This window comes from Gossypium hirsutum, chromosome A09 (assembly GCF_007990345.1).
Source record: "Gossypium hirsutum isolate 1008001.06 chromosome A09, Gossypium_hirsutum_v2.1, whole genome shotgun sequence".
NCBI classification, from domain to species: domain Eukaryota; kingdom Viridiplantae; phylum Streptophyta; class Magnoliopsida; order Malvales; family Malvaceae; genus Gossypium; species Gossypium hirsutum.
In genome coordinates this window covers 60,411,884-60,427,581 of record NC_053432.1, presented here as the reverse complement: position 1 = coordinate 60,427,581, position 15,698 = coordinate 60,411,884, and the positions used below count along the sequence as shown (strand labels likewise).

The 15,698-nt window shown below is 33.7% G+C and overlaps 1 non-coding gene across 1 annotated transcript; it reads right to left on the bottom strand.

The window, feature by feature from the left end:
- Nucleotides 1-2,771: 2,771 nt before the first annotated feature.
- LOC121206817 (small nucleolar RNA R71) lies at nucleotides 2,772-2,877 on the bottom strand. The gene has a single exon (XR_005901989.1). It is a non-coding gene; the product is annotated as a small nucleolar RNA R71 (small nucleolar RNA).
- Nucleotides 2,878-15,698: the final 12,821 nt, after the last annotated feature.

The following is a 15,698-nucleotide window of genomic DNA, read 5'->3' as shown; positions in this document are numbered from 1 at the left end:
AATCCCCTGTAATATAAACTCATAGAGTATTGTCGGGATTACCAGTCCAGGCTAAATCCCCTGCAACGACAGTTACTCTAATGAGCTTGGATCTGAATTACCAGTCCAGGCTAAATCCAGAGCCTAATTTGGATTACCAGTCCGGACTAAATCCGTTTTACACATATTCTTTGGGAGGGCTATATCAGGATAGGATCACCCGTTCGGGCTAGATCCTTTTTACCGTCAATTCCTTTTCAAAGATCCATCGAATTTTCCTTTCATTCAACCGGAATTTCTTCTCCTTTTATCAAATTTATCAATGTTTCATAAATTTTCATACAATGAACATTCAAATCATATTCACATACATAACATACAATCTCAAGCATTTAAGAATATAATTCAAGTTACACGAACTTACCTCATTGCTTGTTTGTGTTTATAATTTCATTAATCTGATATCTTTTCCTTTCCACGATCAAGTCTCATATTTGAGTCGTCCGGATCTTTATAAATAAATTTGATCATCATTTTCATTCATTTCATATTCTAATGCATTTAATTAATGCTCTAGGCAAAATTACCATTTTGCCCCTAAACTTTTAATTAATGGTGATTTCATCCTTAGGGTCAGGAAAATAAAATTCTTTCAATTTAATCCTTATTTCCAGCTATTATTCTCATATATATTGATAACAATCCATGAATTCTATAAAATATCAGAATTTTTCATAATTTCAACACTTTTCAATTTAATCCCTAAAACATGTTTTCCCCCGATCTTGAACTAAATTAATAATTTCATTCAATTTTGTAATTTAAATAATAAAATAATCCATTTCATGCAATTTGGTCATTTCTGACATGTTTACAAAATTGCCCATAAAGTTTTACTTTTATTCAATTTAGTCCCTGAGCCTAAAATATGCAAATTAGCCATGCTAGATGAATATTCATACATATTTTTCCTCCTCCTCCTCTCCATTCCACATCCTTAATATAGATAACACACTTGTAAGTAACATTATCCATAATTTTTATTATTTACTTTTATGAATATTCAAGCTGTCTATCTGCATCATAGTCACTAAATTATTTATATCTGGATCTATAGAACTCCAAATTAATATCCGATAATTTTACCTGAATCTAGACTCATATATATTCTTACCATAAAAATTTCAGAATTTTTGGTTTAGTCAATAAATACAGTTTATTCTTTAAATTTACCCATGTTCTGCTGTCTGACAGTTTTGACCCCTCTTCACCAAAAATTAATTATATCCTCATACAGGATTAAAATGATGTTCTTGTTTGTTTCTATTAAAAATATACTCATTCAGGATTTTAGAAATATAAATTTAAGCCCATAATTATTTTTATTCAATTTTTTATGATTTTTCAAAGTCAAAACAGGGGAACCCGAATTCATTCTGACCTTATCTCACAAAATTCATTATATCTCAAAATTTACAAATCCATTGCTTACACTATTTCTTCTATGAGAAACTATACTTAATAAGCTTTAATTAAATATTTTTTCATCTTCTAATTCGATTTCTACAATTTATGGTGATTTTTCAAAGTTAGTCTACTGCTGCCGTCCAAACTGTTTTTGTGCAAGCTATTAATTACCATGTTATAACACCCATATTTTCTTTTTCTTCACCATTTCTCATCACTTTCTCTTATTTTCTCTTCACTAACATATCAAAAACATAGGACCTTATGTAAGAAAACTCTACTATAACATTATTTCCATGCTTTGTCAATAATAACAAACTTAAAAACATATTGAAATCTTGATATACTTACCTTGTTCTATTGATACTAATCTTTAACTTGATTTTCTCTCTCCTCCAGCTTCTATTTCTTGAATTCAACTTGATATTCTAACTCCCCGTGCTCTCCTTAACATTTTTGTCTCTTGGTAGCTATGGAAATTCATTTGATTTTTGGGTGAAAATGGTGAATTTTTGGTAAAAGGACCAAATTGTAAAGAAAGCAAAACTTTCTTTCTTCCTCTCTTTCTCTCACGTTAGTGCATGGGAAAATATGGATGAGAATTTCTCATCTTTCTTTCTTTATATACTAATAAAATAATAATAAAATATCTTATTAAAGTATTAATAAAATAATATTTATCTAATTAAATAATTATAAAATATCAAAATATCTCTAGCATCATTATTACTTTCTAGATTTTTCTCTCTTCCAATTGACCATTTTGCCCTTCATTATCTTTTAAAATCCCATCCTTGCGTCATCATTTAATTTGGTAAAATTGCAATTTAGTCCCTCATAGTTCTTCATCTATTCAATTTGGTCCTAATTCATCCATTTTCCTTAGTTTCTAGATCATTCCACTCTTAAATTATTTACACTATTGGTCCTTCAACTTTTTCATATTTATACTTTAACCCCTCAAATTATGAATATTTACTCTTGTGCAACAAAACTTTTCTCACTTTTACAATTTAGTCCTTTCTTGAATTAATATATCATAATATACTTCTCAATATTGACATAATTCAAAATTTCCCTTTTTGTCACTTTATTTCCTTATTTTACTATATCAAGGATAATATCTTACTGTAAAAATTTTCAGGGTATTACATTTAAAATTAATAGCGTTTCTGATGACGCCATTTGCCTTCGGTTGTTTCCCTTTTCGTTAAGGAATAATGCTAAACAATGGTTGAACTCGTTACCGCAAGGGTCAATCACTACTTGGGAACAAATGACCTAAATTTTTTTATTAAAATATTTTTCACCGGCTAAAACAGCCAAATTACATAATGATATCTCTTCTTTTGTGAAGATGGATTTAGAAACACTCTACGATGCATGGGAGAGATGCAATGACATTTTGAGAAGGTGCCCTCACCATGGGTTACCGCTTTGGCTAAGAGTTCAAACGTTCCATAATGGCCTGAATCCTTCGACTCGGCAAATGATTGATGCAGCTGCTGGAGGAACTATCAATAATAAGACACATGAGGCGGCTTACGAATTTATTGAGGAGATGTCACTGAATAACTATCAGTGGAAAGTTATGAGAACAAAGCCGACGAAAGCAGCCAGTGTTTTCAACCTCGACGCGATTACTATGCTATCTAACCAAGTAGAACTCTTAAATAAAAAGATTGATGATTCGTGTGGTTCTACTCAGGTACATCCAGTGATGAGGTGCGATTCGAATGGATGAGGAGCATGCACAGAATATCAACCCTTCAACCCTAGCATCAAGGAGGAACAAGTCCAATATATGGGTAACAATAACTCTAGATCCCAAAATAACCCATATAGTAACAGTTATTATGCAGGTTGGAGGAACCATCCCAATTTCTCGTGCGGCGGTCAAGGAAATCAAAGGCCACAACATTCTTCGGGTCTTCAACAACCACCTTACCAGCAAGAAAAGAAGTCAAACCTTAAGGAGATGCTAACCAAATTCATCTTGGTGTCAGAAACTCGTTTTTAGAATACTGAGACAGCACTCAAAAATCAACAAGCATCAATCCAGGGGCTCGAAACTCAGATTGGACAGCTCGTTAAGTTCATTTCTGAACGACCACAAGATAGCCTGCCAAGCAACACTGAATCTAACCCAATGGAGCAACTGAACGCAATTGCCATTCAAGATGAGAAAGGGTTAGTTGCAAAACCAAGGCCAGAAACGTTGGTAAGCAAATGTACCAATGAAGTCAGCCAAAATGACCTAAAGCCGGTAAGAAAAGAATATAAACCTCATGTGCCATACCTCAATACAATAAGAAAAGACCGCTCAGACGAACAATTTGGTAAATTCCTTAAACTCTTAAAAAAATTACATATTAACTTACCGTTTATTGAAGCTCTATTGCAGATGTCAAATGCAATGAAATTTTTAAAGGAGCTTTTAGCAAATAAGTGGAAGTTGGACGAGGCTTCCATGTGAAGCTAAACGCAGTATGCTCAGCTATTTTACAGAATAAACTACCCAACAAATTGAATGATCTAGGGAGTTTTACAATTCCTTACTTAATTAGTAGTTTAGATGTTAATAATGCATTAGCTGATTTAGGGGCTAGTATTAACGTCATGCCTTACAAAATGTTTAAAAAACTAGATCTTGGGAAACCCAAACAGACTAGGATCAGCATTCAATTAGCAGATAAAACTATAAGATTTTCTAGGGGTATTATTGAAGATGTGCTAGTTAAAATCGATAAATTTATATGTCCCATTGACTTCGTTGTTCTAGACATAGAGGAGGATAGCAACACTCCTTTGATTTTAGAAAGACCCTTTTTAGCAACTGCTAGAACGATTATTGATGTTGGCACAGGTGAGTTCACACGTCGTGTGGGAGAGGAAACAATCACCCTTTAAGCTTGCAATTCTGGTAACACATCGAAAATTGAAGGTGATTGTCAAACCATTTTACTAAAATTGATAATATGGTGCAACCTACTTTGCAGGAAATGAGTTTAAAGGAAGTACATGAGCCATTTTCAAGCAATAGTAGAGGACCTATTCATGAAGAACGAAGGCTACAAATCGAGGAGCTAGATGAATGGCGGACACATAAACCAAGAATACACGATAAACCAAAACTACGCCAAAACAAGCTCAATACCTTTCCAAATCAACTTAAGGTTGGAGATAAAGTTTTCTTCAATGCCGTAGATCCTCACATTGTCACTGCCAAACTGAATGAAGAAACTCCTCTTACGGTACTTAGCATTTTCCCATTCGGTACAGTCGAGGTAAGTCATCCCAAGTTCAGCACTTTTAAGGTAAACAATACTCGCCTAAAACCTTATTTTTATGAGATTCACAGCAGGAATGAGGAGTATAAACTCCTCGAACCACAATGACCATTCAATGGAGAGGTAAGTCGAGCTTAGACTATAAATAAGCGCTTCTCGGGAGGCAACCCGAGCACTAACTGTATTAACTTCTTTAAATTCTAGTGTTTAACACTAACTTACTAATGGTGCTCTTGAATAAAAGTTTACCACACAAACACGGCCAAGCACACGGGCGTGCTTAGGACCATGTGAAAATAGGGAAAAGATTTTCCCCAACACGGGCAACGATAAATTGCCAAGGTCGTGCGACATGGCCGTGGCCGAACTGCCAAAACAACATGGGCGTCTGACATGCCCGTGCCTGGAAACTATGGCCGAACCTGTCAAATTAACACGGGCGTGCGACACACCCATGCTGAGTAACTGTGGGCGAACCTGTCAGATTATCACAGGCGTAGGCCTACATACAAGGGCGTGGGAGAAGCGAACGAAGACAAACACGACCGTGCAACACGGCCGTGTGCACTCACACACCCAAAGAACATGGGCGTGGGCCAAATGTCAGATGCGCCCAAATTCAAAATTCGCGAATCACAGGGTAAAAATTGGGGAACACGGGCGTGTCCCCTGGTCGTGTGTCCCAAAATCTATAAATACCCTTCACTATTCATCATCTTCTTCACCCAAAATCCCTAACCCTAGTCGCTGCAAGTCCACACGGCCTCCCTGTCACGCCCGTACACCGCCTCCAACTCCATTTCCGATGCCCATTCTCATATTTTTAGTGTTTGTTTACTCTTTTCTCTTTTATTTTACTTAGTTCTAATGTTAATTACCATGTTAATATTCCTTTATCCCATACTATTTCTATTTTTCTATCATTCAAATCCCATTGTTAGATTAGCTACCATTTATTTCATGTGACATTTTTCTTTATTACTTCATGATTTCTCAAGCCCCATTTACGTATTCTAAGTCAATATTCACTTACTTATTATTCTTTGCCATTATAACCCATGCATTGTGATACATTCATGCTTTTTACATTTCCATCAAGCTCTTTTCCATTTTAATTTTCATATTAATACCATGACATTATGCCATAAAATTTATTGTTTTGGTTAGGTCTGTTAGTGTTAGTAGTTGTGCCTGAAATTATTTATGACATTTTCCTTGTTGAATTTGTTTACATTTTACCTTATCTAATCATCAAAATGGAATAATGGTTTTGCTTGCAGGTATACCATGTCATCTTCACGAGGAAAGAAAGCCGTCGTCCCTACTCCGAAGAAAAGAAAAGGAGCGTCATCCTGTTCGGGTCATACCGCGAAAATTTGTCACCCTTTCCTGTAGTTCCCTATTGGGCCTTAAGAAGAACTTTTCCAGATTCTACGGGCTCGACCCTTGGAAGTGAGCCGCTATATAGATTGGGCCGCGCTAGAACAAGTCCAACTCGCGGATGCAATTTGGGCCCTCCTCACCACTGATCCTTGGAGGCTTTTCTTTGAGATTGTCGAGCCGACATATCTCGAACTCATTATGGAACTCTGCTCAATGTTCCATCTTCAGACCGTGATGGCCCGTTTTGATGACCCGGGAACAATCTAATTTTGCATCGGTGGTCTAGTCCTCCAGTTGAACGTCCCAGAGTTTGGAACCGCACTGGGCCTTTACACTGAGAAGTTCATGGAGAAGAATGAACTCCACGCTCTCAATCGCCACATCCATCACTCTCCTTCACGGTGTTGGAACACCCTCACCCCCGGTGTTGCCTCCTACAATCCTAGCAGCTTCAAGGCATCGGCTCTCCCTCCATCTCTAAGGTACTTACACGCTATTTTGGCTTTACAAGTTAATAGGAAGGCGAGAGAGTACTGGCGTCGTCAACACTCACGACTCCTACTTTCTATTGTGTATGTCACACGAGCACGTCATAGACCTTGCTTATTTCATTGCCCTCGCCATTCAACATCAGACGGAGTGGCATAGGAAGGGGGTCATCTCTATTGGGCTCTATGTGACGTTGTTAGCTCAGCGCTTCGGGATCCTCAACACAGCAGCCCAAGCATCCTCCCTCACTTTCATGGGCCAGATGTCCCCACAGGGCATCTCGAGTATGCTAAGTATGAGGATGATCGAGAAACGACGGGGCACCTTTCCTACTCAGTACCGTCTCGCCCAATCCACTGAGGATGAGGCCTCCGAGGACATTACTGATGATGTCCCTCCACGTCACGAGGACCCACTGTCTCAGCCACCACCTCCTTCTCATCCAGTTCATACGGCAGCTTCATACACTGACATCTCTGAGCGCCTTACCCGATTCGAGCAACAGTGTTTTCAGCGCTTCGATAACATTGATGCTACTCTACAGCAGATTTTTTAGCACTTCCACATCTCATCGCCACCCCCACATCGTGAACTATCTAGCGATGAAGATGTTTAAAAACTTTTATTTATTATTTATTTTTATGTTTTGACTTTTATTTTAAAACTACTTTTTATTTTTCTTTAAGCTTGTTTTATCAGGTTTTATAGTTTTTATTTAACAATTTTTACTTTCGGCTATTTCATATCAAGTAATTATGCTTCCTTATATTTCCTAAAAAGTTCCTGATTCTGTCATAGTATAAAGAGCTCCTAAGCTCATCATCGCATAGGAACTAAAAACTCCACCTGGAAAAGTTCTTCACGACTGTCATGTCCTGCTCGACCACGACCATAGCTACCACTAGATATAATATTCTTTTGGCACAGGACCTATGGGCTAATGAACCTCTACCACCACTGGAGCATCCTCCTTCACCCTCACGCCGATTATTCTCCAAAACTCTAGTTCAAGAAAATTCATTCATAATTCAAGAAGTTTCACTTCTCTCCCTATCTTATGATTATGAATCTATCTTTTTCATTATATCTATCTTTGTACATTGAGGACAATGCACATCTCAAGTGTGAGGGGTCTTTTATATCAGAAAAATCCCTGAATTTTGAATTTTGTTTTATTCTCATGCGATCTTCTCATATCATTATTAGAATGAATTCCAATTAGTCTATAATGTTTATTGATATATCTTGAATTAAAACATAGGCATTTATGCATTGATTGTTTAAACTTCAAGACATTAGGGAATCAAACATGATAAGTTGATTTTTAAAGAATTAAAAACTTTTAGGTTGTTTCCCTAAGTTTAGGTATTACCTTGAGCTGGAATTCACAAGTTTAAACATCAAAAAGCCATAATTTTTGTGAGATCTTGAGCCTTTAGAGCATATATTATTTCTTTCATGCTCACTTTCATTATGAGTGCGTCAGTATTGAATTGTTATTTTAGAACTTGCTTGATTATGCATGTCAAGACCACACCATTTGATTTGATATGTCAAAATGATAAAGGCACTTAGGTTTAACCCACTCACTCCATAAAAGCCTACCTTCACAATTAACCCTTAGTGAACCCCTTTGAGCCTAACAACCCATTCAATGATTTACCCTCAATATTATTAACTCATAACTCATTATTGTTGAAATGCCCTAATTTGATCCCTATTTTTGTCGAGATTTGATTTGAACTAATTGCTTAGCTATGTTTTACTCTTCTATGTAGCTGACTTGTTCTTAAAAAAAACATGTATACATATTAGTAGTAGTGATCTTCTGAGCTAAAGAAGTTAAATTCCATATTCTGAGAAAAAGCTCTGTTGTACGCAATTGATGACTAGTCATTTTTCTAGTTAGGCAATTTTTCAATTCAATCTCGATTCTAACCCTTTTCTTTCAGTTTATGACCACACCCTCTAACCAAAACCACGTTACAACCTTCTAAAGACCTTTTGATTGATGTTTCACCTTAATTTATAGTGGTGGAGATTTGATTTTCATGCAAGCCTATGGTAATGACTTTTCATTATTGACTATTGAGTACTTCATTTATTATCCTTAAACACCTCGAGTGATTTGAGTGAATCTTTAGTGAAGATGTGAAACTCTGTGATATTTTGAATCAAAGGTAATTACTTAGACGATGGGAGACACCTATGTTTTCATGATAAAATACTCAACTTGGAATGTTTGAAACTTTGATGTTCTTTCAGTTGAATTTTCAATGTATGATTACCTAAAAATTATTTTGAGATATTATCGATAGAAATTATAAGTTGAGAAGAATTTATTTTGCTTGAGGACAAGCAAATGCTTAAGTGTAGGGGTATTTAATAAACCGTAATTTATACATATTTCTATCCCATGCTTAGCACATTTTATGGATGATTTTTCTTTAAAATTGGTGAATTCAATGCTTCTAATGTCTTAATTTCATATTTTATACTTAGGTGAGCATAGGAGAGTGAAAAGAACGATAAAGGGGACAAAAATGGAGAAAATGGGCCAACGTATGAAATCAACATGGCCTGGACTTCCTTACACGGGCAGACCACACGACCGTGTCCCTTTGGCAAGGTCAAAGCACGATTTACACAGGTAGATCACATGCCTGTGCCCATTTAACAGCCTTGACCACAGCCTTAAGCAATCGTACACGGGCGTGTCCCTGCCAAGCCCAAGTTTAGTCCAATTCAAAAAAGGCCAATTTTGAGGGTTCTTAAGCATTCTAAAGCCTATAAATACACCTTAGAGGAGGAGAAAATGGGGGCGATAGAGGAGGAAGTAGGGAACTGCTCAAGGAAAGCCGATTGATCCATCTCAGAAGCCGGATTCATCATCAAGACTGAAGATCTCCCCTCAATTTCACTTCAGGAGTTTTTGGTTTTTCTTTATATTTTGTATTCATTATTCTTCTGAGATGTTTACCTTTTTAGTTATGAACTAAAACCCTTAAATACCTAAAAGGAATGAAACCTAAGATGGATCTTGTTATTATTATCTGAATTGTATGATAAATATTTGACTTGTTCTTAATTATGTGTTCTTAATTCTTGTTTTGATATTCCAGGATATTGATTCAAGTTAAGCTCTTGTTCAGAGGAGGAATAGACCCTGTCTAAGAGTACATTTGTCATAATTAAGCGGATTTGATTGCGCGCCTAGAGATAGAGTGACAAGATTTTGCCGGATTAGGGCAAAACCTAATAAGGGGATCCATAGATCAAGTTAATGCAACCCTAGGGAGTTAATTAGAAAGAGATTTCAATTATTCAACCTAGGGTTAGACGTTGTTAGTCTCGAGAGGGATAAAATATAACTTAGGGATTTCTACGGATCAAGTCAAATGAATAAATCGTCCGATTCAGAGTCAAATAACAAGTGAAGTCTAGGTGGATTTTTCCTTAGGTATTGTCTTAATTCAATCGTTTTTCCAAAAGTAATTCCCCAATTCTATTTTCTGTGAATTCTTAGTTTAGTTAATTAGTTAGTTAAAATAAACCTCATTATTCTTAGGCTAGATAATAAAAAAGACAGTCATTACTAGTACTTTTAGTTCCTTTGGGTTCGACAATCCGGTCTTGCTAAAACTATACTACTGTTCGATAGGTACACTTGCCATCATTGTAATAATAGTTAGTTTCAAGAACGATTCATTATAAATTTTTAAAACCTGTCACGAATATCACGTATCAAACACATTTATTAAGTCTATTCCTGGAATTTGACTATAACACTTAGCAATAAGCCTTGCTTTATATCTGGGTTCTTTAACTCCTGGAGTTAATTCTTTCTTTTTAAACACCCACTTACAAACGAGTAACCTTTTTACCTTTAGAAAGTTTCACAAGATCCCATGTTCTATTTTTGTGGAGTGATTCCATCTCCTCTTGCATAGCAAACATCCATTTTTCTGAGTCTTCACAGCTAACTGCCTCAGAATAATTAGATGGCTATTGATTTGCATCTATATCTTCAACCACATTGAAAGCATAAGCAACTAGATCAGCCTCGGCATACTTATTTGGAGGTTTAATTTCACTTCTAGTTCTGCTTTTGGTGATAGAGTATTGTGGTGAAGAAGCAACTCTATTCTCAATTTTTGTACTGGCTTGAGGAGTCGACTCTGTATTAACCTGATGCTCCACCTACTTTGATTTTTTTTATTGGAAGATTCTTCAAGAGATAAGTTAGGTAGCATAGCAGTTTCATCAAAAACAATATCTCTACTAATCACAACTTTTCTATTTTCAAGGCACCATAACTTATACCCTTTTACACCAACTTTATAACCAAGAAAAACACATTTAATGGATTTTGGTTTCAATTTTCCATTATCAACATGAGCATACGCAAGACACCCAAAGATCTTTAAATTAGAATAATTAGCAGGATTACTAGACCATACCTCCAGTGAAGTCTTTTTCTCAATGGCAACGGATCGAGATCGGTCGATAAAAAAATGCAATAGAAGCTGCTTCTGCCCAAAACAACTTTGGTAAGTTGGCATTTGACAACATACATCGAACCTTCTCTATGATCGTTCTGTTCATTCGTTCTACAATGCCATTTTGCTGTGGAGTATGGCAAACTGTCAAGTGTCTCACGTTCCCTTCTGATTTGCATAGTTTATTAAACTTATCAGAACAAAATTCTAAGTCATTGTCTGTGGGAGGTATTTCATTTGTTTTCCCGTCTGTTTTTCAATTATAATTTTTCAAGACTTAAATGCGAAAAACACATCGCTTTTCTACTTCAGGAAGAACGTTCAAACTTTTCTGGAAAAATCATCAATAAAAGTTAGCATATAATTAGCTCCACCTCTCGAAAGCATTCTGGATGGCCCCCACAAATCAGAATGAATATACTCCAATGTTCCCTTCGTGTTACGGATTCCTCTGGCGAATCGAACTCTTTTTTGCTTTCCAAAAACACAGTGCTCACAGAACTTCAGTTTGCAAATTCCTTGCCCATCAAGAAGTCCTCTTTTGCTCAATTCTGCCATGCCATTCTCACTCATATGCCCTGGGCACATATGCTAAAGTTTAGTAATATCATCATCTAACAAGGAAGAGGAAGCGACAGCTGCATCACCAATAACAGTAGAACTCTGCAAAACATATAACTTGGCAATCTTTCTCTGCCCTTTTATCACAACAACAGAACCTTTAGAAATATTTAAAACTCTAGTTTCAGCTGTGTAACTGTACCATTTTGAATCAAGAGTACTCAACGAAATTAATTTTCTCTTTAATTCTGGAACATGTCGTACGTCACTAAGTGTTCTGACAACTCCATCAAACATTTTAACTTTAATTGTTCCAACACCTGCGATTTTACACGAAGCATTATTTCCCATCAAAACAACACCTTCAGACATTGTTTTGTAAGTTGTAAACCAATCCTGATTGGGACTCATGTGGAAGGTGTAGCCTGAATCAAGTATCCACTCCTCGTTCACTTTAGAATTGTTGACAGAAACGACTAGAAGTTCACCATCACTTAGGCTTTTACAACATCAGCTTCACCGGAATTTTTTGGTTGTTTTCCCTTTTGATTCGCAGCCTCCCTTTTAATCTTGTTCTGTAGCTTATAGCACTTAGATTTAATGTGCCATTTCTTCTTGCAAAAGTTACAAGTTTTACTTCTGTTTGAAGACTTCAATCTACCCTTAGATTTACCGCAAGGATTTTGTTCCTGTGTCCTTCTACGATCATCATCAACATTCTGGTCTTGTCTCCCACGAACAATGAGACCCTCTCCCTAAGAATCGGGTTTAACCACAATATGCTTCATCTTATCATATGAGGTCACAGAATCATAAACCTCATCAACTGTGAGAGACTCGCGGCTATATAAAATCGTGTCTCTAAAGGTTAAATAACACGAGGGCAACGAACAAAGTAGAATCAACCCTAATCTTCCTTATCATACTGAACCTCCGTGGCCTCCAAGTTTGAGAGAATTTCTTTAACACTGTTAAGTGTTTGTGTACAAACGCACCTTCCTCCAAAAGATGAGTATAAAGACGTTGCTTCATATGCAACTTGCTTGTTAGAGTTTTCGATATACATATTTGTTCTGGCCTCTTCCATAATGCAGCAGCGGTCTTCTCCTTCATCACATCCTGCAAAATTTCGTTGGACAAATGTAGATGTAATTGTGTTAACGCCTTTCGATTATTACGCTTCTTCTCTTCATCTGTTAATGTTGAAGGCATCTTATCTATCCCTAACAGGGCATTCTCCAGATCCATCTGTGCAAGAACTACTTGCATCTTAATCTGCCATAACGCAAATCTGGTGTTGCGATCCAACAGCAGAATTTCATACTTCAAAGACGCCATTACCGTGATCGAGATGAACAACCCGGAAGCTCTAACACCAATTTGTGAAAATTAAATTAAATTAAATTAAAGAACATACAGATTTTACGTGGAAACCCTTTTGGGAAAAAAACCATGGGCAGAGGAAATGGAAATTCACTATGTCGAATTCGAATAATTACAAGAATAATAGACTATGTCTATTTATAGGCTTGTAAAGCCATATTCTAATAGGAGTGTAATAAGATTGAAACACCTTATTCTAATCAATATAAAATAGATGGAATTTAATAAGGTTTAAAAAACCTTATTCTAAAATAAAATAAAAGAAGTGTAGTTCTATAAGAATTTTAGTTTTATTTTATTTTACCATTGTATTTTATTTAAATAAGGATTTGGGTCACTTAATTCTAAAATGAATCCGTGTAAAATATTTTCTACTGTTTGACAAATTTCTTGAAAATATTTCATAAAATTTATTTTCAATGAAAGAAATATACATTTGAGATTTATGATAAAGAGTTTAAATGAAGTAGTAAATTGATTACAAAATGATGTTAAGGTGAAATTATAGTAAATAATGAATTTTCATGATGTTAAGGATTAAATTATAAACTTTATGAAATTTATAATTGAAACAAGAAAAATAATATGCATGAAAATTTGTTATGTGAAATAAGATATTATAATGAATTATTTTATTAAAGTGCTTATATGATGAAAAATAAATTACATGGTAATAGGGGCTAAATTGAAAAATGTACAAAAGTTTAAGTATAAAATAATTTAATATGTTAATAAGAAAATTACGATAAAAGTTTAATGAATGTGTTATGAGATGATGAAATATGCATAAGTATTATAAAAGTGAAATTGTTGAAAAATATGAATTTTTTATGATAACAAGGATTAAATTGTTAAACTTGAAAAAATATGTGGATGAATAATAAAAGTGAAATACATAGAAATTTGACATGTGAAACAAGATATTGAAATAAATTATATGATTAAAGTGTAACAAGAAATAAAATTTATTTAATATGATTAATTAGTTAATATTGAACTTTTATGACAAAAATAGACTAAATTGAAAATTATGAAATTTTATAAGAAAATATTTAATAAGTGAAGAATGTAGTATAGAATGTAATATCTCGATATTTTGACCTAATGTTTGGGTTGGATATGGGGTGTTACAATGAACAGAACCTTATCAGTTTAAAAAATATCTTACGAAAAAAATCTTTGTAAGATATTTTACAAAAATAAGAGAATAATTTTATGTTGAAAGAAAAACTTTTTACACTGAGTATCTTATTTTACTTAAAACAAATATATTTTAATATTTGTAAAAAAAAATTATTAATTTAGTTTGATGGAGCCTTCATTAGGAAAATGAACTTACGGTTTAATTGATAAGTTTTAATGTCTTAGATTTGTTGAAAGATTCTTACATAATATAAGTTCAAGTCGTAATTCATTCATCCCTGCTTCAATAATATATAAAAGAAAAGGTTAAAAGAGTACCGTGAGTGGGGGACTCCCTTTGGATGCCGACAGATTCGGTCCACGTTTTAATATCGGCACGTAGCTTAAGACAAGGGGCCCACCTTAGAAAAATGGTTGTAAGAGGTGAAGAATGGAGTTTGAAACGACGGTTGCCTCAGTGCTGTGCTGACGCTGGAATTAGGTGAAAGTGTAATGAGGTTAAAGCACATTTTTTTTCATTCAAAATAATTTTCGAAAAATAATTTTTAGAAAATAATTTATTTTTTTAGAAAAATTAATATTTTTTAGTGTTTAGATAAATCTGTATAAAATATTTTTTATTGTTTTGTAGATTTCTTAAAAATATTTCATAAAAGTTGTTTTCAATTAAACAAGCATATATTTGAGATTTTCTTACTTTTTTCATTATTTAATTGAATTTATTTTTATCAATAATTTTATATTTTACATTATTTTTGCATATATTAAAAATATTATATTAAATTCAGATTTATTACAATGTCATTTTTTAATTACATGACTACTAAGTGAGTATTTTTATTTAAAAATATGACATCAACAAAATTGACAAAAAAAAATTAACGATATCAACAATTGGACTTGATTTTTAAATTTGAAAAGTAAATGGACTATCTTGAAAATAAACGTACAAAAACTAAATTATAAATCTAGGAAGTATACGTAGATTTATGACATATTCTAACATTTATACTATAAAACATTTATTATTAATATATTTATAATTATAATAAATATATATTATTAAAATATTAATATTGAATATTTTCAATAATATGTGAATAATATTATTTAAAATTATTATTTTAAAAATTTATTATTAAAATAAAATTAAAATATTAAATAATTTATTAAAATAATAAATTATATTTATTATATTAATAATTTATTATATGACTAAATATAAATAATTAAATATGTGTATTTAATAATATTGAAAAATATAATATTTTAAATATTTTTAAAAATAAAAATAGAATTTATTATCAATATAATAATATTAAGCTTGATTTAAGTTAATTTTTATATAAAAATAAAATTATCTATAGATGAGCTCTTTTTCGGAAAATGACTTACGCTTATAAAAAGTGTAAGTCATTTTACAAGAAAAATGGCTTATTTTATCTTGACCTATAAATTATTTTTCGTTGACCAAACTATTTTCTGTGAAACAAGTACAAAAAAT